Source organism: Eulemur rufifrons, chromosome 28 (assembly GCF_041146395.1).
Source record: "Eulemur rufifrons isolate Redbay chromosome 28, OSU_ERuf_1, whole genome shotgun sequence".
Classification (NCBI taxonomy): Eukaryota; Metazoa; Chordata; class Mammalia; order Primates; family Lemuridae; genus Eulemur; species Eulemur rufifrons.
This window is the reverse complement of record NC_091010.1, coordinates 3,081,625-3,092,830: the sequence shown is the minus strand read 5'-3', so window position 1 is coordinate 3,092,830 and position 11,206 is coordinate 3,081,625.

The following is an 11,206-nucleotide window of genomic DNA, read 5'->3' as shown; positions in this document are numbered from 1 at the left end:
AAAATATAGAAAAAAAATTAGCCGGGCATGGTGGCGCATGCCTGTAGTCCCAGCTACTCGGGAGGCTGAGGCAGGAGGATCACTTGAGCTCAGGAGTTTGAGGTTGCTGTGAGCTAGGCTGACACCACGGCACTCACTCTAGCCCAGGCAACAGAGTGAGACTCTGTCTCAAAAAAACAAACAAACAAACAAACAAAAAACCCATATAAAATTGTCAATAAGATATTTTACATTCTTTTTTTCCTGTATTAAGCTTTTGAAACCTGGTGAGTACTTTCCACTTACAGCACATCTCAATGCAGTTGCTAAATTTTCATTGGGAATATTTAATGTATATTTAGAATTCATAGAATTTACAGCTGAAAAAGTAGATTCACATACCCAAGTTGGGGTTTTTTTGTGTTTTTTTGTTTGTTTGTTTTGAAACAGAGTCTTGCTCTGTTGCAGGGCTAGAGTGCAGTGGCATCAGCCTAGCTCACAGCAACCTCAAACTCGTGGGCTCGAGCCATCCTCCTGCCTCAGCCTCCCACTACAAGTACATGCCACCACACCTGGCTAATTTATTCTATTTTTAGTTGCCTGGCTAATTTTTTCTCTCTTTTTTAGTAGAAACTGGGTCTCACTCTTGCTTAGGCTGGTCTTGCATTCCTGACCTCAAGCAGTCCTCCTGCCTCAGCCTCCCAGAGTGCTAGGATTACAGGCATGAGCTCCCATGCCCAGCCCCCAAGTTGTTTCAAACATATTTAAAAGTTACCAATAAGTAAACTGAGTATCAGTTTTTAAATTTAAATTAAGGCAAGGGCCGGCGCGGTGGCTCACGCCTGTAATCCTAGCACTCTGGGAGGCCGAAGTGGGAGAATCGCTCAAGGGCAGGAGTTCGAGACCAGTCTGAGCAAGAGTGAGACCCCCGTCTCTACTAAAAAAATGTAAAGAAATTAGCCAAACAACTAAAAATAGAAAAAAATTAACCAGGCATGGTGGCACATGCCTGTAGTCCCAGCTACTCAGGAGGCTGAGGCAGAAGGATTGCTTAACCAGGAGTTTGAGGCCCCGGCACTCTAGCCCAGGCAGAGCAAGACTCTGTCTCAAAAAATAAATAAATAAATAAATAAAAATAAATTCAGGCAAGGATGTAGAGAAATTTAAGTCCTTGTATACTGTTTGTGGGACTGTAAAATAGTACATCCACTATGGAAAACAGTTATGGCAGATGCTCAAAAAATAAAAAATAGAATTACTATGATCCAGCAATACCACTTCTGGGTATATATGCCAGAAGAACTGAAAGCAGGGACTCAAACAGATTTCTGGGGTTTTTTTGTGTGTGTTTTTTAGTTTTTTTGAGACAGAATCTCACTTTGTTACCTCGGCTGGAGTGCAATGACATCATCATAGCTCACTGCAACCTCCAACTCTTGGACTCAAGCGTTCCTCCTGCTTCAGCCTCCCAAGTAGCTGTGACTACAGGTGGGCACCACCCCACCCAGCTAATTTTTTCTATTTTTGGTAGAAATGGGGTCTCACTCTTGCTCAGACTGGCCTTGAACTCCTGACCTCAAGTGATCCTCCTGCCTTGGCCTCCCAGAGTGATAGGATGGATTACAGGCGTGAACCACTGTGTCCGGCCTCAAGCAGATATTTGTACGCCCATGTTCATAGTAGCGTTACTGACAATAGTCAAAAGGCAAAGTTAACCCAACTGTCCGTTAATAGATGAATGGATAAACAAAATGTACTATATACATACAATGGAATATTATTCAGCCTTTTTTTCATTTTTTTCTTTTTTATTCCTTACCCTAACCACTAGACTACCAGGAATTTTTTTTTTTTAAGTTCAATAGTTTTATTTTTTTAGAGATAGGGTCTCACTATGTTGCCCAGGATGATTTTGAACTCCAGGGTTCAAACAATCCTCCTGCCTCAACCTTCCAAGCCTCTGGGACTACAAAAGGACAAATACTGTATGATTCTACTCCTAGGAGGTACCTAGAGTAGCTGAAATTATAAAGATAGAAAGTAGAATGGTGGTTGCCAGGGGATGATGAGGAGGAGGAAATGAAGAGTTGTTTAATGGGTGAGAGGTTTCAACTTTGCATTAATAAGATGAAAGAGTTCCATGGCACTAACCGCATTTCAAGCACTCAACACCCTGAGTGGCTAAGTGCCCCCTGTATCACACAGGGCAGCTTTGGACTGAGAGAGAACCACGGAAATCCTATCTTAAATCCGCCACTCTGAAATGGCTGCCCTGTGGCTCTGTCTCCGCTCTAAGCCATTCCTTTTCTTGACTTATCCTAGAGGGTTAGAACCACTTTATCTGACACGTCTTGCTTCTTATTCTAATTATTTCATAATAGCTGCAGTTTGCTTTAGGGAGTTTCACTTATGTGTATAGAAAAAAGTGCATCATGGGGGAGGGCCTCATGCCTGTAATTCTAGCACTTTGGGAGGCTGAGGTGGGAGGATTGATTGCTTAAGGTCAGGAGTTCGTCTCTATTAAAAATAGAAAAAATTGGCCGGGCGCGGTGGCTCACGCCTGTAATCCTAGCACTCTGGGAGGCCGAGGTGGGCGGATCGTTTGAGCTCAGGAGTTCGAGACCAGCCTGAGCAAGAGCGAGACCCCACCTATACTAAAAATAGAAAGAAATTATATGGACAGCTAAAAATATATATAGAAAAAATTAGCCGGGCATGGTGGCGCATGCCTGTAGTCCCAGCTACTCGGGAGGCTGAGACAGGAGGATTGCTTGAGCTCAGGAGTTTGAGGTTGCTGTGAGCTAGGCTGACGCCACGGCACTCACTCTAGCCTGGGCAACAGAGTGAGACTCTGTCTCAAAAAAAAAAAAAAAAAAATAGAAAAAATTAGCAGGGCAACTAAAAATAGGAAAAATTAGCTGGGCGTGGTGGTGCTCGCCTATAATCGCAGCTACGCCAGAGGCTGAAGGAGGAGGATCTCTTGAGCCCAGGCGTTTGAAGTTGCTATGTGCTAGGCTGATGCCACGGCACTCTAGCCTTGGCAATAGAACGAGACTATCTCAAAAAAAGAAAAAAGTGCAGCCTTCCAATATGTTATCAATCCAGTTTTACTCTGTGGATATAATATTGCTAAGAATGGGGGGAGAGGGGACTTACTCTAACTCCATTTGTTACCCCATGAAATTTTACCCTGAAATGAATGACTTCACACTAAAGCCACTGATTCAGTGTCTACAAAAGTTTGCTCTGACTTTCCCAGGAGGGCTTGAGTGTGGCTGCTTGTTATTTACAGTTTTTAGTACAGCACAGAGTTCCTAACAGGTGCTCAGTATATATTTATTTCAAACAAGGATTGATCAGAGATGTTATTTTTATGTCAATCTTTGCATTTCATTACTCTGTGATTTAATCAAACTTTTCTTTCTCCAATAGTCTTTTTTTTTTTTTCTTTTTGAGACAGAGTCTTGCTTTGTTGCCCAGGCTAGAGTGAGTGCCGTGGTGTCAGCCTAGCTCACAGCAACCTCAAACTCCTGGGCTCAAGCGATCCTCCTGCCTCAGCCTCCCGAGTAGCAGGGACTACAGGCATGCGCCACCATGCCTGGCTAATTTTTTCTATATATATATTTTAGTTGGCCAGATAATTTCTTTCTATTTTTAGTAGAGACAGGGTCTTGCTCTTGCTCAGGCTGGTCTCGAACTCCTGACCTAGAGCGATCCACCCACCTTGGCCTCCCAGAGTGCTAGGATTACAGGCATGAGCCACCGCACCCAGACCAAGAATTCTTTAATGTGAATTTTTTGCCATTTCCCCTGAGACACCTTCATCCTTTCTGTCACAATTCCTTTTCTCACGTATGTTGGTAAGTTTCCCTACCGAAAGTTCCTGTGGCTGTAGCTCTAGAGCCTCTTGAATAGTGGCAGTGTCAAAATGTTCCCAGTCAGGTAGTTCTTCTATTATTCCATTTTCATTCAATTTGAATTTCACTCTCAGAATTATAACTTACTGGCTGCACTTTCATCTTTGTTGGTCAATTCCCTCTTTCGGTGATCCATTTTTGTGAAGTGTCACATGGGTATTACTAGGAGATGAGAAGCATCACAAACACACGCTTTTCTGTGCACATACAAACTAAATAACAGATGCTCTGTGACCAATTGCCTACAGACTTTCAAAGAAATTAGGTGACTGGTCACTGATCATGTGCATTTGTTATTTACATAGGCTTTTGTGCACTGAAGAGTTTATATTTTATGCAATTGCTCACAGTTACTATACTGTAGTAACTGAAATTTGAACCATGTTGTTGGGGGAATGTTGTTACCAAAATCATGGCAAGTTCTAGGCAACATAGTTTGTCTGGGGAAAAAAATCATGGTAAGTGAAATCTGTATATATCAGGGCCCTATAAAGCAAAGCCTGGTAGTGCCCAGGTGCAATATAGTAGTGTTCAGGAGGAACACAGACTCAGTTGGACAGATGTTGGACAAGTCCCTCACCAGTGTAACTGAGATAAAATTACCCATCTCTTAGAGTAACTGTGAGAAGTAGTGATTACATAAAAATCTTGTTCCACATAGCACTGGGCAGGCAGCTTCCAGGCATGCAAGGAAATAACATCTAAACTTTCCTCAGACAATTTCAAAATTGTTTTTTGATTCCTACTGATGTCATTAAACAGAAGGAGATAAAATACTTTATGGAAACATATCTACTCACGTTCTAGCAGTAAGAAATCTCTTAAGACTACCTGAATTGTCTAGTTTTGAGAGGATGGGGAAGTTAGAATGTCTAAAGCAAGGTACTGTGTAAACACCTGAGAGGACTGTTGCCTTCTTTCCAGGGAAGGAAGAGGTGAGGTAATGGCACAACGTGAGGAAAGGTTCTACACAATGTTCTGTGTGGGTATTTTTAAAATCTTTTTCTTTCCCTCTCAACACTCCTATTCAAAGTCCTGTGTTTTTCTGAGTCAAATCTACATGAGAGCTTCATTATTTGGTTTGCAATAATGTCTAGAACATTCTTCAGTCTATTGCCAAGAATAACCATATTCCAGTAACAAGTAACAGATTATATTTTTGACATCTATAATTTTAGTTTTCCATACCACTGTTCTTTTCTAACAGTGTTCTTTCTATATGGAAGTACAGATATATTGATGAGTCACATGGATAAGGAAAACAAAGTTGATGACTCATAGTCTTCATTATCATTTTTTCCCAGAGTCTATAAAATTATGGTCATTTAGGAGAGTATAAGAATTGCTTTTCTGGGCTGGGCGCGGTGGCTCACTCCTGTAATCCTAGCACTCTGAGAGGCCAACGCAGGAGGATCACTTGAGCTCAGGAGTTGGAGACCAGCCTGAGCAAGAACTAGACCCCATCTCTACTAAAAATAGGAAAATTAGCTGGGCACAGTGGTGCATACCTGTAGTGCCAGTTACCCAGGAGGCTGAGGCAGGAGGATTGCTTGAGCCCAGGAGTTGGAGGTTGCAGTGAATTATGATGATGCCACTGCATTCTAGGCGGGGCAATAGAGACTCTGTCTCCAAAAAAGAAAAAAAAAAAAAATTGCTTCTCTGATGAGTGGATTGCTCATCAAATTCTGCTGGTAGCCAATGGAACTGACATTGGTAAGGGTTCCTCAAGACCTATAAGAGCAAAGACAGCCAGCCTATTTGAGGAGTGCACCCAGATGACCTGTAAATGACTGCTGCAACGAGGCCCCTGAGTTTGGAGAAAAAAATGAAGGAAAGAGGAAGAGCTAAAATAACAGAAATAGTCTGTTGTTCAATATTCGAAACAGGGGAAGAACGGAGGAAACCACTGTTAACGTTTTTAGGTACATCCTTCTAGAACTTTTCAGTGTATTAATATATTAAGTTATATACTGCATACTTGATCACAATACTGTCATACATCATTCTGGGAAAATGTGCAGTGGACCAGTTTTTTAAAAGGTCTAGATTCTCTCTCCCTCACCCCACCCCAAGCCTTCCACAGGTCACTTAGGCAGCAGAGGAAACCACCTGTCAGGCCAAGAGTTTTGCCTCCCATGGGTATTAAACAGGGTGGCAGGAAGGACTCAGTCATGTGGCCAAGCACCCAGTAACTGAAGCAGGGAGTATGTGAGTGCAACTACTTACCGTGGTTAGCGGCTTCCTGTATGTGTCGGGGTTCAAAGTGAGAAACAGAACCACCGCGTGTACAAGATTTGTTACAGAGCCCGTGGGGCTGGCGAAGGGGCCCCGTGGGGCAGGGCAGCGCAGGACTGCAAGGACGCGGGCGCCCATCGCGGCTCCCCTGCCCGCGCCGGCAGCCTGCGCGTCCGCGGAAGGCGGGCCCTTGGCCGAGCTGCGCACGCCGCGGCGGCGAAGAGAGAGCAGCGGCCAGAAGCAGCGGCTGGGGCCGCGCACAGACCGGACCCGCAGCCGCTCCCCACCGGCACCCGGCAGGGCCCGAGGGAAGCGTCGAGGCAGGCTCAGGGGTTCCCGGCAGGTGTGCTTTTTGAGGAAAGTTTCGGTTTCTTCTTTGTCCAGGAGAGCAGTCAGCCCTTATCCCTTTCTCTTTTCTCCTCTGTCGGTCTCTCTCATTGCCACCCGGTTTTCCACCAGCAAACCACTTTTAACCACAATCGATCTTTAATTTATGAACCACCTGGTTTTTTTTCCCCCATTCTTGGTCAGAAAATTTCAAAGTCAACATTAAGAACCATTATTACGAAGCTATTGTAAAGATCTCAAATTTGTTCCATTGTTCTGGGATAGAACTTGGGATGTATTTTTCATAAATAAAGTGGTCAGAACATAAATGTTGGCGTGACACATTGCTGCTTAATAAATCCCGAATGATAAAAAAAAAAATACAGAACTTACAACAAAAACCTAGGTAATAGAAAACGCTTAGCATATAATCAGCTGTCAGAGGGAGTCCTGGGCCTCAGTCCGGTCACCCTCTGTCCCAGGTGGAGTGAGGCTCAGGAACCACTGGGCAGCCCAAGCTCTCTGGCAACCCCTCCCCGCCCACCCAGGGTGCTCCAGGAGGAACGTGGGTTTAATCATGCACCCCAGTGCCAGGCTCCCTCCCACCTTGCCAACCATGATGGTTTTGAAATAGAAGCTGCAGTGGGAGGGAATTATTTTAAATATATTCTTTTGGTGAGGTCAGACACAGACCAAGAGAGAGAAACCAGAAAGAGTTTTACAAGTTTTACAGTTTTACAATTGTGTTGTACCCACAGTTTTGGGGAAAACAAACCACTTCAGGCATGGCCACTCAGGGAGAGCAGGAGGGGGTCACCAGGCAAAGGGAGGAGGGTGGACCTTGGGCAAGTGCCTTTCTGGTGGTTTTTGCAGGAATAAAAGGGTTAGGCAGGGCAAACAGGTGTAGGGTTGGCGAATTTGAGTAATTTCAGGGGGCCCTAGGGCATGGAAGCTGTCCCTGCAGTGATTAGGCTGGGGCACAATGGCCCCACTGAGGGAGCCTGACAAGGAGGTGGCTGAGAGTATGGGGTTAATCAGCTGCTCAAGACCAACTAACTGGCCTCTAGCCACAGCCTAGAAACTGGGTCAAGACAGCACACACCCCACACACAAACTACATTACCAGAAGCAATATTTTTTTTTTGGAGACAGAGTCTCACTGTGTTGCCCGGGCTAGAATGCCGTGGCATCAGCCTAGCTCACAGCAACCTCAAACTCTTGGGCTCAAGCAATCCTTCTGCCTCAGCCTCCCGAGCATCTAGGACTACAGGCATGTGCCACCATGCCCAGCTAATTTTTTCTATATATTTTTAGTTGTCCAGATAATTTCTTTCTATTTTTAGTAGAGACAGGGTCTCGCTCTTGCTCAGGCTGGCCTTGAACTCCTGATCTCTAGCAATCCTTCCGCCTCGGCCTCCCAGAGTGCTAGGATTACAGGTGTGAGTCACCACACCCAGCCCAGAAGCAATATTCTTTAAAGAAATTTGTGTAAATGGATCACAAGTTTCACTCACCCTAAAACTTCAATACTCCCCACTGACTGTATATTATTTTCAAAATTTTGCTGAAATTTCAAAAGATATTTTATTTACAGTAATGCTTTTTTATTTATTTTATTTATTTATTTTTTTTGAGACAGAGTCTCCCTCTGTTGCCGGGGCTAGAGCGCAGTGGTGTCATCATAGTTCACTACCACCTCCAACTCCTGGGCTCAAGCGATCCTCCGGCCTCAACTTTCCTAATAGCTGGGACTACAGGCACACGCCAACACACCCAGCTAATTTTTCTATTTTTTTGTAGAGACAGGGTCTCACTCTTGCTCAGGCTGGTCTCAAACTCCTGACCTCAAGTGATCCTCCCACCTTGGCCTCCAGATTGCTGGGATCAGGTGTGAGCCATGGCGCCTGGCAGTAATGCTTTTTAGAGAGTTGAAAAGCACCTCAGGGCACTGGTTTATCTATAATTTTTTGTCCAAAAACAATAAAAGGAGAGAGAGCAAAATGTCAGTATCTGCTAAAATTGTTTTATTACTATCTGTAATTTTCTGTATGCTTAAAGTGTTTCATAATTTTTAAAAAATGGAAGTTACTGAGAGAGAAAGAGAGGCAGAGAGAAAAAGAAGCTACAAGCTACCCTGGCCCTCACATACGTTGATTCACATGAAGTTTTCTGACTCTTCTGGGGCTCCACAGAGGTGAAGGCATCTAACAAAACATACTTTTTGGTGGGAAAACTCATGGTAAGGCAAAAAGCTGACAACTCCAAATGGAGACAGAGCTAGAACTTAGCTTATATCTAAGCCAGGGCTTTAGTTGTTGGCCTGGCCTGCTTGGGGAAATCCAGCTGTGATCTGTTGTTGGGCAAAGAAACTAATTCAAGCCAGTAACCAACAAACTCAGGCATGCCATAACCCCTCTTTCACTATTTAACACATAAGAAAGTACTGTTTGAAAGAACCGTAAAGTTCTCTGAAAGAACTACAGGTAATCCAGGGTCCAGCCTTCCTGGTGGTGGGTTACATCTTGAGTGAGCATCAGTGCTGCTTCAAAGGTGCAATTTTCTATATTAATCAATAAAATTAACCAAAGCTGTGACTGCTGAATTTGCCTGCTTCCCACCTGGGTTATCTTACTCCTCATCTCTGCTACTAGAGCACCTGGCCTCAAGGAAAAAAGTGACATTTGGACGGGGCCTATACTGTGGCTGGACAGTTCAACTGGCTTTCTCACTTCCTTCATTCTCCTCTCAGATGGGAAAGGGAGGCAAAGGAGAGGCCTGTGAGCCAGTCTGAAAGACCTGTTTCTCACTAGGATCTAGAACACAGCATTTAAGAGCACTGACCCTGGAACCAGATGGCCTCTGTCCAATGCCCAGATCTAACTAGAAGCTGAGTGACCTTAGGCAAGTTAATGTTAACAACTCTGTACCTCACTTTCTTTCCATTAAATGATGGGGTAAATGCCATCTACAGCTGGGTTGTGATGAGGTTTAAATGCGATTAAGGAGTTAGAATAGTGCAGAGCACAGTGAAGGTGCAATGTGTTAGCTATTGTTACTTCTATTTAACAAATTTTTTTTTTTTTTTTGAGACAGTCTCGCTCTTTTGCCCTGGTTAGAGTACTGTGGCATCAGCCTAGCTCACAGCAACCTCAAACTTCTGGGCTTACGCAATCCTACTGCCTCAGCCTCCCGAGTCGCTAGGACTACACGCATGTGCCACCATGCCCGGCTAATTTTTTTTATTTTTAGTTGTTTGGCTGATTTCTTTCTATTTTTAGCAGAGATGGGGGTCTTGCTCTTGCTCAGGCTGGTCTCGAACTCCTGACCTTGAGGGATTCTCCTGCCTCAGCCTCCCAGAGTGCTAGGATTACAGATGTGAGCCACCGCACTCAGCCTAACAATTTTGTTAAATAGCAAGATTTTGAGCAAGAGACTTCTCTGAGCCTTGGTGATCCTTGCCATGGGGAGGGGGGTGGTCAAATTTTATTAATTAAAGTGATCTTTTCAAGCACTACGAACTGGAAGACTTTAATAGACTCCAGGTGTTTCAAACCTCTGTACCATTTGTACGATGTGTGGTTTCTAGAGAGTTTTTTCTTTTTAATTATTATGGGTACATAATAGTTGTATATCTTTATAGGGTACATGTGATGTTTTGATAGAGGCATATGATGTGAATTAATCAAATCAAGGTAATTGGGGTATCCATCACCTCAGGCATTTAACCTTTCTTTGTGTTAGGAACATTACAATTCCACTTTTAGTTATTTTAAAGAGAGGAGCTTATTTTTTTAACTGAAAATATTTATTGAAAAGTGTTAAATTTGTGATAATAATCAATGTATATAAACAACAGGAAATAAACAAGCAGGTCAATCTGTAAGAGGCAACATTTTGGAATGATCTTCATTTGTGGAGAATTTAATTGTTCTTAAACCACAGATCTTAAAGGTACACCTCTGTGAAGGTACCCTTAAGAATCAAGAAGCCTGACTCTTTAGATTTCAGAACTTAGGTAGGACACTTGTGGACATGCAAGTGAAAGAAAGAACCACAGCTAAGGATGTAGTCCAAGTGGACCAGGTGTGGGTGAGCATTTGCCAGCTGTTTAGATGAAGCCAGACATTTGTGGAAAAGGCCTAGGTCCCGTGGCACCAGTCTGAGTGACACCATCCCTCACTGTAGAAGGCCTGCCTACATGTGACTGTGCTGGTCCTCAATGCTGAAAAAGATATAGTGGATACCTGGAATGACTCCTTAGGACAGCAGGAAGCTTATAACCAGGCCAAGGCCCTAGTCTTGCCCCAGGAGATGCCCAGTCACTGGTAGGCATATCTGGCTGGGCACCCCCATCCCCCTGCCTCCCCACCCCTTGCACTGTGTGCTGGGTGCTGACAGGGCCAGGGGCAGACGGGCAGCAGGTTCTGAGAACCAGACTCCCAGCATCCCAGTGGGCAGCAGGTGGGGAACCCACTGCTGAGCTGCCCCTCACGGGGACTTTGTGAGTGAGCCCTGCCCTCTGTCCTGGATGGGCCGAATCCACCTTGGAGAGTCCTAGGCGCAGTCCTGAGCAGGGCTGGGGGGGAAGGGAGGCCTGGACAGGAGTCTTCCCTCCTCCCATGCCTGACCTGCTTTACTGAGCCTGGTGGCTCCTTTCTTGCCAGAATCATGGGCTTTTTCTTTGTTCAGCTGAGGAAACTGAGGCCCAGGGAAAGGAAGGGACTTCCCTTGATCACCCCATGGTCTGA